Here is a 19871-nt window from a genome sequence, read left to right on the forward strand (position 1 = left end):
GGTCTCACTCTGTTGGCCAAGTTGGAGTGCAGTGGTACGATCATAGCTTACTGAAACCTCTGCCTCCCAGGCTCAAGGGATCCTCCCACCTCAGCCTTTCAAGTAGCTGGGGCCACAGGCATGCGCCACCATGCTTGGTTAATTTTGTATTTTTTGTAGAGACAGTGTCTTGCCATGTTGCCCAGGGTGGTCTTGAACTCCTGGACTTAAGTGGTCCACCTGCCTCAGCCTCCCAAAGTGCTGGGATTACAGGCATGAGCCACCACAGCCGGCTGGTCATCTCTCTTGTTATAATGGTATCGCCTGTTGATGATCACTTTCTATATCCATTAATTCACCATGGTGAAGTCTAATTCTCTCATTCTTTCTATAACTGTGTCATTTCATTGAAGTATATTTCACTTAAGAAAGTCAGGGTAAATGCTTAATTATTTCTTTTTCAAGCCAATTATCAAATAATGAGATGATTCTCTAGCATCCTCCAAAGATGACCAATAATATTTTAAAAGTATCATTGTGAATTCATGAATTTAAACACATTTGGTATATTTTAATCCATTACAGTTATTATTCCTATTGATGCATAGTTGTTCCATCTTTGGCTGATGGGAATATATTTGGGTTGGCTTCTGAGTCTGACATGAATTTAGTACTTTTTGAGAGCTTCTTTGCTTTCTGATGTTCCAGTTTCCAGGTTTATCATATATCTTTGCTGTCCAGACCTGGAATCAAACATTTCTCCAAGGAGCCTTAGCGATAAATGATATGTGAGATCACAATCTGGGTGCTGCGTAGCACCCAGTGCTCATGGCTCTGGATTTCCAGTTCTTTTTAATGAAACAGAGTGAGAAAATATACATTTTAAGAGAAGATATACCATGAATTCATATTATATTTCTAAATCAAATTTGGGACAGCAAAAATGATAATAGAAAGGATTGTGGGACCCATTCCTAAAGATCCTTCAGGGGACAGTGGCCATGTCCCAATGGTCAGCACAAAGTGTTCAGCTCCAGAGGGCCGGGACATACTGGGATGGGGATAGATTCAGCTGTGGTTGGCTGGTCCTTGGGGCAGTGTCTTGGGAGTAGGGGGCATTCCTGGGAGGGCAGCCCTGGATACCTGCACTGGTGGAGTTGGGCCAGAGGGAGAGTTCTCTACAGAGGGAAAGACAGAGGGCAAGTGTATTAGTCTGTTCTCACACTTCTAATAAAGACATACCTGAGACTGGGTAATTCATAAAGAAAAAGAGGTTTAATGGACTCACATTCCACACGGCTGGGGAGGCCTCACAGTCACGGCAGAAGGCAAAGGAGGAGCAAAGGCATGTCTTACATGGCAGCAGGCAAGAGAGCATGTGCAGGGGAACTGCTCTTTATAAAACCATCAGATCTTGTAAGACTTATTCACTATCACAAGAACAGCATGGGAAAAACCCACCCCCATGATTCAGTTACCTCCCACTGGGTCCCTCCCATGACCCGTGGGGATTATGGGAGCTACACTTCAAGATGAAATTTGGGTGGGGACACAACCAAACCATATCAGGAAGGGAATGAGACTTGTGCCTGCAATGAGAAATATCATGCTGGGGTATGTCCTCTGATAGATATAACCACTTTGATCTTTATTTTGGGATTTTTCCATGAACCAGAGGTTCTGGCCCTTTCAAGAGCCTTAATTGTTTTTGAAGGGCAAGAGGAAAAGGAACACTGGGACTGAGGGATGTTTATGGTGTCAGGGGCTGAGTTCTTAGCAGTTCAATAGGAGCTATTGGGCTCCAGTAATCCACCCCACTCCCACTACCAGAGCAGAGTTGAGGTGCTTGTGTTCTGGTGGGGAGACAGATGTGGAAAAAAGGTAGGCAGGTGGTTTTGCTGAAGTTTGTCAGGTAATAGTATATGGCCTAGGTGATGGAGGGTTTGGTTAGGAATTGAGTCAAAATAACTGCAGGGGGGCAGAAATGGGTCAGGGATTCACAGATTCAAGGTCTCTAGAAGACAATGTGCAGACCTATCTCCCAGGCTACTCCCAAACAGCCATATCAAGAGGTGGCATTCCCAGTCCTTCTAGAGCCTCCTGTTGTGACATCCATCACAGGAGATTTTCAGGAGTCTGTCCAGACTTACTCAAGTTCAAGTCACATTAAGCAGACTTGATGTGCAGTAGGTAACATTTGCAGACCTGCCCATGAGTGATCATGGACAGAAGGAGGAACAAAGCAGAGGTCAGCAAGAAAGTTGGGTGGAATCCACCTTAGGAGCTTTCAGGAACAAAGATGGGAAGTTGAGGCATGACTTCTCCCAGCCGAGCTTGCCATCTGCCTCTAGCAGAAGACAAGGATTATCTCAGAGAGCATCTACCTCTCTTGATTCTCAAAGGCCTGTGAGGATGGGGAGGGGATCTGGACCCTGTGTTCCAGTGGAGGAAGGGACACTAATCTGGTGCCCTGGACACAATGGCCCCATCTCTGTTAGTGTTTTCTCTCCATAAACATTCATCAGGAAACCCAACAACAGTGGACTGTGGCCTGGGTGGTGGCTGTCCATGTGAACCATATTCTTGCTGTTTAATCCTCCCTAGAACTCACACCTATAACTTCCTACCTAAGTGGGAAACTGACGGTGGGGGAGTGTTTTTGGAACTCTAACAGCTTCTCCCACTTCCCCCGCACTAGGGTTATACTATTTTATATTTCTTGAATAGGTAATACATTGGTAATACATTTATGTGGTTCAAAAAGCAACGTGATATAAAAACACATAAGTTAAGTCTAACACATACAGACATGTGTAGATCCTGGTAAAATTTTACTTCATTAGCTCGTGGGTTTACTTGGATTTCTTTTTGTAAATATGTATAATTTGCAAATAGATAAAAATATATATTTATAAATGTATATCGCATATATATTTAACATATATATATATATATATATAAACTCCCTTTCTCACACAAAATTGAGCTTACTACACTGTTCTATACCTAGTCTGGTTTTCTCTTCTCAATATATTGTAGAGATCTGTCTCTACATGGTTTCAATGTATTCCAATGCTGCAATATAACTATGTCTATATTTCATTTTTTCATAGACTTTATTTTTAGAGAAGTTTTAGGTTTATAGCAAAATGGAGCAGAAAGTACAAAGAGTTCCCGTTCTCCGTGTCCTCCCCCACAGCTTCCCTTTCTATCAATATCTCTCACCAGAGAGATACATCTGTGAGAACTGATGAACCTACAGTGACACATTATTATCACTCAAAGTGCCTCATCTACATTAGGATTCACACTTTATGTTGTGCATTCTATGGGTTTGAACAAATGTAAAATGACATGTACGCACCATTATAGTATCATCCAGAGTAGTTTTACTGACCTAAAAAATCCTCTGTGCTCTGCCTATTCATCCCTCCTTCTCCCCAGCCTCTGACAATCTGATCTTTTTACTGTCTCATAGTTGTGCATTTCCAAAATGTCATATAATTGGAATCATACAGTATATAGCCTTGTAGACTGACATTTTTTCACTTAGTAATATGCACTTAAGTTTCAGCCTCGCATTTTCATGGCTTTAATAGCATCTTTCTTTTTAGTGCTGAATAATATTCCATTGTCTGGATATACCCCAATTTATTCATTCCAAGTTGGGGAATTATGAATAAAACTGCTACAAACATCCATGTGCAGGTTTTTGTATGGACACAAATTTTCAAATCTTTTGGGTAAATACTAAGGAGTACAATTTCTGAATCATATGATAAGAGTGTGTTAGTGTTGTAAGACACTGCCAAACTGTCTTCCAAAGTTACTGTACCATTTTGCTGTCCCACAAGCAATGAATGAGAGTTGCTCCACATTCTTGCCAGCATTTGGTGTTATCAGTGTTCTGGTTTTGGTCATTCTAACAGGTGTGATGGCATCTAATTGTTGTTTTAATTTGCAATTCCCTAGTGACATATGATGTAGAACATCTTTTCATATGCTTATTTGTTTGCCATCCGTATATCTTTTCTGGTGAGGTATCTGTTGAGGTCTTTTGCCTATTTTTAAATTGGGTTGTTTGTTTTCTTATTGTTGAGTTTTAAGAGTTCTTTGTATCTTTTAAATAATATATCTTTTGCAAATGTTTTCTCAGAATCTGTGGCTTGTCTTTTTATTCTCTTGACACGTTTTATTTGTTTTTTTACATTGTACACCTGTAGGATAAATTTCCAGAAGTGGGACTGCTTGGTCAAAGGTAAATAATTTTCTAATTTTGTTAGAAGCGCTAAATTAGCCCCAAAAGAGCGGTACTATTTTTATTTTGCACTTCCAACATCATTGTATGAGACTGCATGTGCCCCCCTCTCTCTCATAAACTGTGTGTTTTTGTTTGTTTGTTTTTTGCCATCGTTATAGGTAAAGGATAATATCTCAGTGTGGTTTCACTGAGTAACAAATTACCCCAAAACTTAGCAGTTTAAAATAACAAATAGTAATTATGTCACAGTTTCTGTGGGTTAAGAATCTGTGAGTGGTATGGCTGGGTGCTTCTGACTCAAGGTCTCTCACGAGACTGCAGTCAAGATGTCACCTGGGGATACAGTCATCTGAACGATTGGCTGGACCTGGAGGAGACACTTTTAAGCTCATTCACATGGGTCCTGAACAGAGGGCCTCAATTCTCTGTGGGCTGATGAACTAAGGACCTTGGTCCTTGCTATACCACGTGGGCCTCTTAATAGGGCTATTCAAAACATGGGATCTTTCTTTTGCCAGTGCAAGTCATCCAAGCTAGAGAGAGTACCCAAGACAGAAGCCACAATCTTTTCATAACTTAATCTTTGCTGTATTCTCTTCATTGAAAGTTAATCAGTAAGTCTAGTCTACACTCAGGAGAAGGGATTACACGAGAGAGTGAATATGAGGAGATGGGTATCATTGTTGTCATCTTAGAAGCTGACTACCATAATACACATTAATCTACCACATGTTGGTGAAGATGTACAGCAACTAGAACTCCCATAAATTCCTGGTGGGAGTGTGAAATGGTATAACCACCTCAGTTCAGCAGTTTCTTGTAAAGGTCAACAGTTCAATAGTTCAACAGTTTCTTGTAAAGTTAAGCATATACTTACCATGTGACCAACAATTCCACACCTAGATTTCTTAAATCATGATTATTCATGAACTTTTATTTAACTGTTTATTTTTAAATACTTTTAGACTTACAGAAAATTGAAAAAATAGTACAGAGTTCTTATATTCCCTTCACCAAGTTTCCCTTCATGTTAACATGTTTCATAACTGTGATATAATGATAAAAAGTAGAAATTGACATGAGAACAATATTATTAAGTGACTTACACACTTTATTCCTACTTCACCAGTTCTTCCACTAATGCCCTTATTCAGATCCAGGATCCAATTCAAGATACCACATGGAATTTAGTTTTCATGTCACTTTAGTCTCCACCAATCTGTGGCAGGCCCTTCCTCTTTCTTTATCTTTCATGACCTTGACACTTTTGAAGAGTACTTGTCAGCTGTTTTGCAGAATGTCCTGTAATTTGAGTTTATCTTATGCCTTTTTTTTTTTTTTTTTTTGAGACTGAGTTTTGCTCTTGTCACCCAGGCTGGAGTGCAATGGTGCGATCTCGGCTCACTGCAACCTCTGCCTCCTGGGTTCAAGCGATTCTCCTGCCTCAGCCTCCAGAGTAGCTGGGATTACAGGTGCACACCACTACACCCAGCTAATTATTGTATTTTTAGTAGAGATGGGTTTTCACCATGTTAGCCATGCTGGTCTTGAACTCCTGACCTCAGATGATCCACCCTTCCCAGCCTCCTAAAGTGCTGGGATTACATGTGTGAGCCACCACGCCTGGCCCGTCTTCTTCTTATTAGATTGAGGTTACACATTTTTGGCAAGAATACTACAGAAGCAATGTGTCCTTCTCAGTGCATTATATCAGTGGTCACATAATGGCTACATCATCTTACTGGTGATATTAACTTAGATCACTTGATTAACCCAGTGGTATCTACTAGGTTCCTTCACCATACAGTTACTATTTTTTCCTTTGTAATTAATAAATATCTTGGGAAGGTACTTTGAAACTATGCAAATACACTTTCTCATCAAGGTTTTACCCACTAATTTTAGCACCCATAGGTGGATCTTCCCTGCAACAATTATTACTGTAGTATTCTAATAGCAATTTTCTACTTCCCTCACTCTTTCTACATTTGTTAATTAGAATTATTCAGTAAGAAAGAGTTGTCCCTTTTACCCCATTTATTTATTTATTCAATTATTTATTTATAACAATTTAGACTCACACATATTTATTTTAATCTATGGATTGTAATCTATCATTATTTATTTTCTGTCTCAAATTATTCCAGCTTTGGCCACTGCAAGCTCTTTCCGTTTAGTTTATGGTGCTCTTTTGATATGCCTCCATCTTTTTTAAAAAGCACTTCATTACCTTCTCAGACTACAAGGTGCTTCAATTCAACTACTTTTTCATGGAACCCTGGTTCCTTTTATTAGAGAATGGTATTTAGAAACGAAGATCTGACTGCTTTATGTGCTCACTGGTACTGAGTTATTATTGCTTCTAGACCCTCTCAGCTAACTTGAAAGCTTGGAAATATATGTATATATAGTAACCTATGCATGCACATATATTCATTCTCATTCTCTCTCTCTGTGTGTCTCTCTCTCTCTGTCTCTCTCCACCTCTGATTCCAATCCAGCAGCACAGGATTCATTCTAGCCTTTCTCATGTCCTTAATTGTAACAGTGAGAAATCTAGCTCTCACTAACTATGATATATTTACTTATTTGTTCAACTCTAGTATTAACATAAAGAACTTTCAGAATTGCTAACTCATACCCCTAGGAACAACAAATTTACTAACTAGAGAATAGTATTTGTGTTCAGTTATTTTTGTCTATATCCTTACAGTATCCAGTAAAAATACTATTTCTAAGTTATGTATTTCTGTCTTTTCTGCCCTACCCCCTTCAGTGTAATGTTATTAATTTATAAGCTTTCTTTCTTTCTTTCTTTCTTTCTTTCTTTCTTTCTTTCTTTCTCTTTCTTTTTCTTTTTTTTTTTTTTGAGATGGAGTCTTGTTCTGTCACCCAGGCTGGAGTGCAGTGGCATGATCTCGGCTCACTGCAACTTCTGCCTCCCGGGTTCAAGCTATTCTCCCATCTCAGCCTCCCGAGTAGCTGGGACTACAGGCACGTGCCACCATGCCCGGCTAATTTTTGTATTTAGAGATGGGGTTTCACCATGTTGGCCAGGCTGGTCTTGAACCCCTGACCTCAAGTGATTTGCTTGCCTCGGCCTCCCAAAGTGCTGGGATTACAGGTGCAAGCCACTGGGCCCAGCCAAAGATAGTTGTGTCCATTTTTTAAAGTTCGTGTTCCACTTTGGGTTCCCCCCAAATCCTTCCTAAAATGTTTACATATAGTAAAATCTGCTTCTTGTGGTATACATTTCTATGGGTTTTGATAAATGCATGGAGCCATCACCACAGTCATGATACACTAGTTGAAGGGCGTATGAGTTCTTTCCAGGTTGACAATTGTGAGTGAGACTGCTTAAAACATTCATGCACAGGTTTTAGTGCATATATAAGTTTTTCTTTATCTCGGGTGGAATACCTAAAAATGGGATTGCTGAGTGGTATGATTAATTTTATATGAAACTGTGTAATGTATAAGAACTCCACTTGGCCCACATCCTTTGAAGCACTTGGTATGGTCAGACTTTTTCATTTTAGTCATTCTAAGAGGTGTGTAGGGGTATTTCGTTGTGGTTTTAGTTTGCATTTCCCTAATGACAGATAATGTTGAACACATTTTCATGTGCTTATTTGTCATTTTTTGGTAAAGCATCTGCTCAAGATTTTTGCCCATTTTTATGGGTTGTTTACTTATAGCATCTTGAGAGTTGTTTTACATATTTTTTTCAGACAGGGTCTTGCTGTGTTGCCTACACTGGAATGCAGTGGCACATTCATAGTTCACTGTATCCTCGATCTCCTGGGCTCAAGGAGATCCGCTTGCCTCAGCCTCTCCAGTAGTTGGGACTACAGAAATGCACCACAGTGCCTGGCTAGTTTTTTATTCTTATAGAGATGAGGTCTCTCTGTGTTGCCCAGGCTGGTCTCAAACTCCTGGCTCAAGCAGTCCTCCTGCCTTGACCTCCCAAAGTGCTGGGATTAAAGACATGAGCCACCATGCCTGATCTATATATTCTTAGTATGAGTCAGATATATGTGTTGCAATTATTTTACCCTAGTCTTTGGCTTGTTTTCTTTTAATATAGTACAGGGTTTTTATTTAAAAATCCAATTTATCAATACTTTTTAATGGATTGTGCTTTTCCATGTCATATCTAAGAAATCTTTGCAAACCCAAGATCATGAGGTTTTCTTCCTTGTTTTCTTCTAGAAGTTTTATACTTTTGTTTTACATTTAGATCTATGATCCATTTTTTACTGTGGTCAAATATACATATAAAATTCACCATGCTAACCATTTTAAGGTGTATAATTCAGTAGCATTTGGTATATTCACAAATTTGAGCAACTACCATCACTATCTAATTCCAGAATATTTTCACCACTACAAAAAGGAAACTCTATACCCACTAAGCAATCACTTCCCACTCCCCTCTCACTGCAACCCTTGGAAACCACTACTGCTTTCTGTCTCTACAGATTTGCCTATTCTGGATATTCCATATAAATTAAATCATAAAATACTGTGGCCTTCTGTGTTTGGGTTCTTTCACTTAGCATAGTTTTAAAGTTTATCCATATCGTGGCACATATTCATGACACAATCCTTTTTATAACTGAATAATATTCCATTGTATAAATATACTACATTTTGTTTATCTATATATTGGTTGATGGACACTGGGTAGTTTCTATCTTTTGGTTATTGTGACTAGTGCTTCTACAAATGTAAATGTACAAGTTTTTCTTTGAACACCTGTTTTCAATTACAGATGGTCCCCAACTTACAACATTTCAATTTTACAATAGTGTAAACATGACACATTGAGTAGAAAGTGGTATGATAGTCTCTCACGATGCTGGGCAGTGGCAGTGAGCCACTGTGTTCACAAGGGTATACTGTAAGAATTAAAGAAAGAGGAAAGAAACATGAAAGGTGGCTCGACAGTCAAAGACAGGTTCATTTTAGAGAAATACACCTGAGAGGGGTAAGAGTTTTTAAGGATTCAGGGCAGGAGAGTTTATCAGAGACCTGAACTGCTTTTGTGTCTCTTTGTTGTGCTTTCCTGGGAGGGAGAGTTGTGTGTCTGTTCCCACACATCGTCCTGCAGCTGCAGGCATACCCCCCTGCCACCCCAAGTCTGCTTTTAGCTTCCCTATCTTAGTGCACCTGAAGGGAAAGGAATGTGCTTACTAAGGCCCACTGTTTCATGGGGCCCATTGTATGAGGGTGAAGTTTGGCAGTTACCCAAGAGACTCCCCAGCTCAACCCCCCACCCTGCCCCTACCCCAGCTCAGTGCCTGAGCTGTCTTATCTGTGTTTTACTGTCTGCTGTTTTCTGGTTGCTTGTAGTTAGAAGAGAAGTGTTTTCCTTGAAATGCATGAGGCTAGAAAGGGAGCTGGAACTTAAAGTGGTGGTGTTTGTCTGAGATGATGGTGCTCCTGCTCTGTCATTGCAGACCCTATAGTTATAAAAGGACGACAGGTGATGTGTTCTTTCTGGCTACTTCCTGCTGAGCGGAGGAGGGGGTGTGTGGAGAGTTTCTTGGTCTCGGATTGACTGCTGGAGCAACACCATCTGTAGATGGTTTTGAGTACTTGCCTGTGAGATGACCATGATCTTGTCAGTTAAAAATATTTGAAAAATGTTACTTAGGCAGGGCAAGAACATTAGTCCCAGGCATATTATTAGGAGAGGGCCCAGGAATGGGTTGACCCATGCTATGATTTTGTTTTTAAATCAATAATTTATTTGGTTATTTTGGTATTTCCTTAGCTCTTTAGCCCCCCCTTTTTTATTATTATTATTTTTAGTTTTTCAACAGCATGTTTTACTAGGCCCAACTGGCTGAGATAGAAACATTCCTCACCCAATGAGAGGCAGATTCGCATGTTTGGAAAGGCCCATGTGTTATTTTTTGTTAGTAACTGTTATTCCTGCTATGAGGCTAATAATTAAGCAAAATGCTACAGTAATTGAGATTTTCTGATATTCCACCCTGATGGTGCTACAGCATATAGTCCTACTGCAAATAGTAGAGTGAGTAAAGCAATTCCTACAAGGGGGGGCATAGTAAATAATTTACATTAAAAAGGTTTTAATATTTGGCTTAAAAGGAGATGTAGAAAGTAGGGGTGAGACTGAGTAAGATGAGTAATTCTCACTCAGTTACTTATTTTTTTATGATTTTCAGCTTAAGATTTCTTATTTCTTTACATTGATATTTAGGATGTTTCTCTGGGCTGTTAGGGGTTGCTTCCTTAGCTTTTTAGGCTTTGACTTGAGTGTGATGTAACCAGGAGTTGGTTTTTGTAACAGATATAATTTAAACTGTAGCAAATGATAAAAATTGAACAACATTAGGCAAGGTTAGAATTTAACAACAGGTGTGCTACAGTTTTTGAAACATAATTTTCATTCTCCAGTTTCCCATTTTTATTAAAAGACAAATTATGGTAGGACTGGTTTGCTTTATTATACTTGGCTTAATTATTTGTATACAGTGCAGCACGAATAATTATTTGCTACACAGGCCTTTTAAATTGGCTTTGATGGAACTTTGTTCCATAGAAGGAATTTGGCATAAGACTTTTTAAAGCGAGCCCAGCCATGGATTTGTACAATCAAATACCTATGAGGTGGGCAAATTCCTTTTCTCTTGAGGTTTTAAGAAGATAATTTGGGGTTCCTGGCCTGTCAGGAAGTGACATTCTTTACTTACTACAGATCAGAAACCCTGTACAGGGACCGTGTACACAAAATATGAGGCCAGTTTTCCAAGGGCTTTATTGGATCCATAAGTTAAGTTTGATTCCTTAAAGGAAAACACACCATTCCAGTCAAAGCCTTGGTAAAATAACCAGTTTTTCCAATTGTGTTCTGTTACAAAAGAAAACAGATTCTTATTGCACTGAGGCAAACAACTATATTGTCATTTAAGAATACTTATAACTAGTTTTCAAATTCTAGAGGAACTAGGTAGAGAGTAACAAACACGCTTTAAATCCTATTTACAAGAGTATAATTTACTTAGTTGTTAAAGGCTGTAGCTAGCTCAAGACAAGTTTTCTTGACTTCAAAAAGTAAAATAAGGATTAGCAGTGTTCTAAGCAAAAGGTAAAAACTTGTTTTTGTTTTTTATTATAGTCCATTTTATTAACTTTTGTTTTGCTTGATATTTATAAACATTTTAGCATTTTATGAGTTCTGTACTTTGTGTGTGTGTGTGTTGTTGTCGGAAATCTGCATTTGAGAGTACCTGTTAAAGTCCCACAGCTTGAATATAAACCATGTTTTGAAGAGAATTAAAACAAAATAACAATTGTCTGCAAATAACAAAATGTCCAGTTTGGATACAGTTAGAAACACAATTGACAAATAAATTTGGTTATTTTTGTGGTTTACAATAACCCAACATATACAACCAATACTCTATTGTGTTCTGTGTTGCCAGATAATTTTGCCCAACTGTAGGCTAATGTAAGTGTTCTGAGCATATTTAAGGTAGGCTGGGCTAAGCTGTGACGTTCGGTAGGTTAGGAATGTTTAAATGCATTTTTGACTTGTGATAGTTCAACTTATAGTGTGTTTATCGGGACATAACCCCATCATAAGTCAAGGAGAATCTGTATTTTGGGTATATACCTAGGAGTAGAATTAACGGGTCATATGATAATTCTACACATTTAATTTATTGAGGAACCACCGAACTGCTTCCTCAGAGGCTGTACCATTTTACATTCCCATAAACAACGCATGAGAGTTCCAATTTCTCCACATCCTTGCGAACATTTCACAATACATAAACGCTTCCAGAAAAAAGAAGAGGGAACACTTCCCAATTCATTTTATTAGGCCAACATTGCCCAAATACTACAACCAGAAAAAGATATGACAGAAAAAAACTGCAGACCAATATCCCTCATGAGTATGACATAAAAATCTTCACCAAGATATTCATTATATATATAGATATATGTAAATATGATTTTATATATAGATATAAAAACATGTCACAACAGAGGGGTTCATGCCAGGAATGCAAGGCTGTTTCAACATTTGAAAATCAGTCATTGTAGTTCACCATATTAACAGACTAAATATGACAAATCATATAATTATCTCAGTAGATGCAGAGAAAGGATTGGACAAAACTGAATATCCGTTTGTGATTTTTAAAAACTCATAGCAAACTAGGAATAGAATGAAAATTATTTAACCCAATAAGTGGCATCTACAAAAACCTACAAGTTACATCATACTGAATGAAGAGAAATTGCATGCATTCTTCCTAAGATCAGAAGGCAAAGGTGTTCTCTTTGATCATTCTTATTCAACATTATGCTACAAGTTCTAGATAGCGCAATAAGATAAGGAAAAGAAATAAAAGGCATTCAGATTGGAAAAGAAGAAATATAACTCTAATCCAGACATTATTGTCTATGTAGAAAATAGTACAAATCCACAAAAAAATTACCCAGAACTAGTAAGTGAGCTAGGAAGGTTACAGGATACATTGTCATATACAAAAGTCAGTTGTATCCTATGTACTATCTATGAACAATCAGAATTTGGAATTTTGAAACATCTACAATATTGCCAAAAATGAAGTACTTAGGGGTGTGTGTGTGTATATACATAAATATGTGTGAGATCTATATGCTGAAAAAATTTTAAAAGAAAAATAAAAGATCATCTAAATTAAGCTTGTCCAACCCACGGCCTGCGGGCCACATGTAGCCCAGGATGGCTTTGAATGTGGCCCAACACAAATTCGTAAACTTTCTTAAAACATTGTGAGATGTTTTTGTGATTTGTTTTTTTTTTTTTTAGCTCATCAGCTATCATTATTGTTAGTGTATTTTATTATAGTGTGGCCCAGTACAATTCTTCCAATGTGGCCCAGGGAAGCCAAAAGATTGGACACCTCTGATCTAAATAAATGGAAAGACAGACCATGCTCATGGATTGTTAGACTCAATATAGTTGAAATAGCAGTTCTCCCTAATTTGATCTATAGATGCAACATAATCTCAATCACATTCCCAGAAAGCCCTTTTGAAGTACCAACAAGCTGATTTTAAAATTAACATGATAAAATAAAGGAGCAAGAATAGCCAAAACAATTCTGAAAAAAGAAAACAAAGTTGGAGAACTCGAACTAACCAATTTCGAGACTCACTGTAGAGCTACAGTAATGAAGACAGTGTGGTACTGACAAAAAGCCAGAAATAAAGATCAAAAGAACAGAATAGAGAACCCCCAAATAGGCCAACACAAATGTAGTCAACTGTCTTTCTTTCCTGACTTATGGAGAAAGAAGTACAAATAAGCAAGGGCAGGGAGAAGGCTAGAAGGAACCCTGTAGTGCTGGGTTTGAGTTGGAGATGTCAGTATGAACTTATGTTCTTATTTATTTATTTATTTGGTTAGTTAGTTAGTTTTTTTGAGATGGAGTCTCGCTCTGTCGCCCAGGCTAGAGTGCAGTGGCATGATTTTGGCTCACTGCAACCTCTGCCTCCTGGGTTCAGGCAATTCTCCTGCCTCAGCCTCCCGAGTAGCTGGGATTACAGACGGCCGCCACCATGCCCGGCTAATTTTTGTATTTTTAGTAGAGATGGGGTTTCACCATTTTGGCCAGGCTGGTCTCTAACAACTGACCTCAGGTGATCTGCCCGCCTTGGCCTCCCAAAGTGCTGGGATTACAGGCATGAGCCACAGCACCCAGTTATGTTTATGTTTAAATGTATACAGATAAATAGCTAAAGAAATAAAAATAGGTATATGTGCACACACGGATTAGAATACATACATGAATTTCCTAGCTCTGTGATACTCCTAGCAGTGACACACCAGTAACAATGAACACACCTAATCTTAAGAGCTTGATTTCCAAATGCCATTTTCCAGCAAAAGGAACCAGATCTCCTTGGAGAAATAAATAGCGGATTCTTTGTCTTGGACAAGGAAAATACAAGATGAGCCTGGACCACCTTATAGTTCTAGGAAGTAAAAAAGTACCCCCCAACTACCAATAAAAGGATGGGGTCATGTACAAGGAACACAGGAACCAACCTGAAAGATCTAACAATAGCCAAACCTGTAACAATTTGTGCCACATAATTAATAATGTAGTATTCGATTATAACACAAAGAATAAAATAAATGTCCCTTCATCCATACTGACATAAGTAAATGACTGAATAAACAAATAGGCAGGGGAGACAGGACGTATCTTTCTTACAGAAGAATCCCAATTAACAATTGTGAAAGCAATGAAGGAAACAGAAAATCACTATTAGAAAAACAGTAGTTGCTGAAGGCACGATTCACTGATGAATGCTGAAATTACTGGGCAAAACTTTAAGAAGAAACAGATTATCTGTGTGACATCAAAGCAATTCCCCTGTGGTAGTTTTAAGATATGACCACAAAGTCTTTGATACCCCTCTGTCCAGAAGTTGGAGCTTAATGCCACTCCCCTTTAGTATGAGTGGGACTTTGGCTCACTTCTAATGAAAAGTATGGAAAGGGGAAAAATAATAACTTTGCAACAGAAAAACTCAGGAGACAACACCATAACAAAGTGATCAAGATGAACATCACTAGTAATAAATCATGTTGATATCATCTGTTTCCTGAAATAATTCATTAAAAAGGGACCAAGATTTGGTGATATCCATCCCTCAAATTCATAACCTCAATCTGCTCATGATAAAAAAAAATCAGACAAAACAAAATTGAGGAACATTCTACAATATTCATGACTATTCCTCAAAAGCATCAAGGTCATGAAAGACAGAGAAAGACCAACAGCTGTCACAGATTGGAAGAGACTAGGGAAACATGACAACTAAGTGCAATGTGGTATCCTGGATTGGATCCTGGAACAGAAAAGGGTCAGTATGCAGTAAAGGATTAATCTTGCTCAAAGAAGGTTTGGCTTTTTGTTCCTGGCTCCTAGGAGGTAACCTCTAAGCCCTTGGAATGTCCTGCTTGATAAGAATATCCTTGGTTACCTGGGGGTCTTCAGCCATGCAGTATCGCTTAATCTCTGGAGGATCTGGAGAATTAAGGTCAGCAATGCAGGCACTCAGTCACGGCTATGTAACCAACTCCCAATAAAAACTCTAGACATGGCTCAGGTAATCTGCCTGGTTGGCAACATTCCATATGTATTGTCACACATCATTGCTGGTAGAAATAAGTGCTATCTGCATTACTCTACTGGGAGAGTACAACTAGAAACTCCATGCCTGGTCTCTCTTGACTCTGCCTGATGTGCCTCTTCAAAGCCCTTGTTGATTTCAGTGTGTATCCTTTCATTGTAATGAACTGTAACTGTCAGTATAGTGCCTTTTCAGAGTTCTGTGAGTCCTTCTAGTGAATTGTTGAATCTGAAGGTGGTCTTTGGGACCTCCAAACTCACAGTCAGTAATAAAATAACAAGAGAAATCTCAATGAAGTATGTAGTTTAATTAATACTATTATTAATTTTGAGAAAATCTATCAGGATTTTGTATAATGTTAACATTAGGGGAAGATGACTGATAGGTATATGGGAACACTCTGTTATCTTTATAAATCTTCTGTAAGTATAAAATCATTTTAAAATAAGAAGATATGTAGATAGGTAGTGGAAAAATACATACTTGCTAAAACTGAGAAAAAGAAAAATGGAGTGGCTATTGTAATGCAAGAATTTTACCAGAATAGTGTCATTCCATAGTGATAAAGTGTCTACTTAACAAGAGGACTTTGCCAGGCGTGGTGGCTCATGCCTGTAATCCCAGCACTTTGGGAGGCCAGGGCAGGCGGATTACCTGAGGTCAGGAGTTCAAGACCAGCCTGGCCAAGACGGTAAAACCCTGTCTCTACTAAAAATACAAAAATCGGCCGGGCGTGGTGGCGGGTGCCTGTGATCCCAGCTACTGGGGAGGCTGAGGCAGAGAATTGCTTGAACCCGGGAGGCACTGGTTGCAGTGAGCCGAGATCGCGTCACTGCACTCCAGCCTGGGCGACAGAGCTAGACTCCGTCTCAAAAAAAAAAAAAAGAGGACTTCACAATCCTAAATGCTTGTGTACTCAATAACAGAGCTTCAAAATAGACAAAGTACAAACTAGTATAAAAGGAGAAATAGAAAAAATATAATTTTAGTTAGAGATTTCAATAACTCTACCTCAATAATTGATAGAATAAATACAGTAGTCCCCTCTTATCTGTGATTTTGCTTTCCAAAGTTTCAGTTACCCACAGTCAATTGCAGTCCAAAAATATCAAAGGGAAATTTCCAGAAATTAAAAATTCTTAAGTTTTAAGTTGTGCACAGTTCTGAGTAGCATGATAAAATCTTACACCGTCCCACTCTGTCCTGCCTGGGAGTGAATCCTCCATTTTTCCAGCATCTCCATGCTGAATATGCTATCCACTTGCTAGTCACTTAGTAGCCATCTTGGTTATCAGATCAGAAAACCATAGTATATAGGGTTCAGTACTATCCATGGTTTCAGGCATCCACTCGGAGTCTTGAAACATATCGCCCGTGGATAAGAGGGGGACTACTGTATAGGAAAATCTGTAAGTCTACAGAAGGCTTGAACCACACTATCAAAAATCTTGACTTAATTCACATTTATCGATCATGTCATACAATGATAGTAGAATACATATTCTTTATAAGTATGCATGGAACTTTTTAACAATACAGACCATATTCAAGGCCATAGAGGAAATCTCAGTTAATGTGTAAGTATCCAAGTCCTATAAAGTATGTTCTCTGACCACAATGGAATCAAATTATAAATCATAGGGAAAGATAAGTAAAAAACACTCAAATATTTGCATACTGAATAATACACTTCTAAGTAACCTATGGGACAAAGAAGAAATCCTAAGGTAAGTTAGGAAGTATTTTGAATGAATGAAAATGTAAAAACAATGTAAAAATATCATTACAATATAGTATCAACGTAAAAGTGTAAAAACATCGAAGTACATGAGTTGCTACTAAATGAGTGCTTAGAGGATAATTTATATCACTAAAATTTTATACTACAAAAGAAGGAAAATCTCAAACCAGTGGCTGCAGCTTCAACCATAGAAACTAGAAAATGAGCACTTTTTTTTTTTTTTTTTTTTCCTGAGACTGAGTCTCACTATGTCACCCAGGCTGGAGTGCAGTGGCGTGATCTCGGCTCAGTGCAACCTCCGCCTCCCGGGTTCAAGCAATTCTCTTGCCTCAGCCTCCCGAGTAGCTGGGATTACAGGCATGCGCCACCACGCCTGGCTAATTTTTGTATTTTTAGTAGGAACGGAGTCTCACCATGTTGGCCCAGCTGGTCTTGAACTCCTGACCTCAAATGATCCACCCACCTCGGCCTCCCAAAATGTTGGAATTACAGGCGTGAGCCACCACGTCTGGCCAAAAATCAGCATGTTTAAGTCAAATAAGCAGAAAAAGGAAATAATAAAGAAAAGAGCATAAATCAATAAAGTCCAAAATAGAAAAACAATAGAGAAAATCAAGGACACTAAAAGCTTCTTGAGAAAATCAATAAAATCGAGAAACTGCTAGCCAAACTGATAAGGAGAGAAAAAGAGAAGACACAAATTACTGATATCAAGAATGAGAGAAGAGACATCACTTCCAATTCTACAGATAAAAAGGGGATGTGACAAACAACTTCATGTTCCTAAATTAGACAACTTATGTAAAATAGACAAGTTCTTTGAAATATACAAACAAAGCTTAATGAAGAAGAATATGACAACCCGAATAGTTTCCTAACTATTAAGGAAATTGAATTTGTAGTTAAAAGCCTTTTCACAAAAGAATTCTAGGACCAAATGACTTCACTGGAAAATTGTATCAAACATTAAAAGGAGGCATAATGCCATTTCCACACTAACTCTTTCAGAGGAGGTACCACTTCCCAATTCATTCTGTGAGCCCAGCATTACCCTGATACCAAAAGCGGACAAAGAAAGTATCAGAAAAGAAAACTATAGACCAGTATCCCACATAAACATATAAGCAAAAGTTCTTAAAATTTTTAGCAAAGTGAATCTAGTAAAATATAAAAATGGTAGTACATCATGACCAAGAAGAGTTTAATTCCAGGAATACTAGATTTGTTTAACTATCAATAATCAATGTAATTCAAAAAATTAACAAACTAAAAAAGAAAAACGATATGATCATCTCGATGGAGAAAAAACATTTGACAAAATCTAACACCTATTCCTGACAAACTATCAACAAACTAGGAATAGAGGCAACTTCATCAACCTGATAAAGATCATGTATGAAAAACATAGAGCTAATATCATACTCAATAGTGAAAGACTAAATGTTTTCTTCTGAAGATCAAGAAAAAGGCAAATATATACACTCTGACTACTTCTATTCAACATTATAGTGTAGGTTTTAGTCAATGCAATAAGACAAAAAAAGAAAGAGCGCCTATAATGGAAAGGGAGAAGTGAAACTATCACATTTCACAGATGACACGATTATCTGTGTAGAAAAGCTTACAGGATCTACAAAATTACTAGAAATAATAAGTGAGTTTAGCCAGGCTATCATATACAGGATCAACACATAAAAGTGAATTATATTTCACTAGCAAAGAAATAGTGGAAATTGAAATTAAAAATAACTAGTATTCAAAATAGCATAGATATGAATTATTTAGAGACAAATTTGACAAGATATGTCTAAGGTTTGTATGCTTGAAAACTACAAAGAACTTTTTTTTTTTTTTTTGAGACGGAGTCGCGCTCTGTCGCCCAGGCTTGAGTGCAGCTGCGCAATCTCGGCTCACTGCAAGCTCTGCCTCACCAGTTCACGCCATTCTGCCTCAGCCTCCTGAGTAGCTGGGGCTACAGGCGCTCGCCACAACGCCTGGCTATTTTTTTGTATTTTTATTAGAGATGGGGTTTCACCGTGCTAGCTAGGATGGTCTGAATCGCAATCTCCTGACCTCGTGATCTGCCCACCTCAGCCTCCCAAAGTGCTGGGATTGCAGGCATGAGCCACCGCACCCAGCCACTACAAAGCACTTCTAAGAAAAATTAAAGATCTAAGTAAATGGAACCATATATCCTGTTTATGGATATGAAAACAATGTAATTAAGATGTCAATTCTCTCCATATAGATCTATGAATTCAGTTCAATCTCAAAATCCCAGCAGGCTTTTAATAGTAACTGACAAGTTGATTCTAAAGTTTATATGGAAATTCAAAGAAAAATCAGAATAGCCAAAACATCTGTGAAAAAGAGGAATAAAGTCAGAGGATTTACATGATCTGACTTCAAGACTTATGAAGCTACAGCAAAGAGTAATGCTACAGGAATACAGAAGCTACAGTAATGGTGTAAGTACTGGCAGTAGTGGTACTGGCATAATAGAAAACTAAAACATAAATAGAACCAACCAATTAATTTTTTTATAAAAATATCAAGGCGATCCAGTGCATTATCATTTTCAACAAATGGTTCAGGAACAACTGGACAGCCATATGCAAAACAAAATCAACCTAAATCCTTATCTTTGGAAAGGATTTACATCATATACAAAATTAAATAAAAATGGATTAGGTAACCAAATATAAGAGCCAATATTAT

Source organism: Piliocolobus tephrosceles, chromosome 12, assembly GCF_002776525.5.
Source record: "Piliocolobus tephrosceles isolate RC106 chromosome 12, ASM277652v3, whole genome shotgun sequence".
In the NCBI taxonomy this organism is placed as follows: Eukaryota; Metazoa; Chordata; class Mammalia; order Primates; family Cercopithecidae; genus Piliocolobus; species Piliocolobus tephrosceles.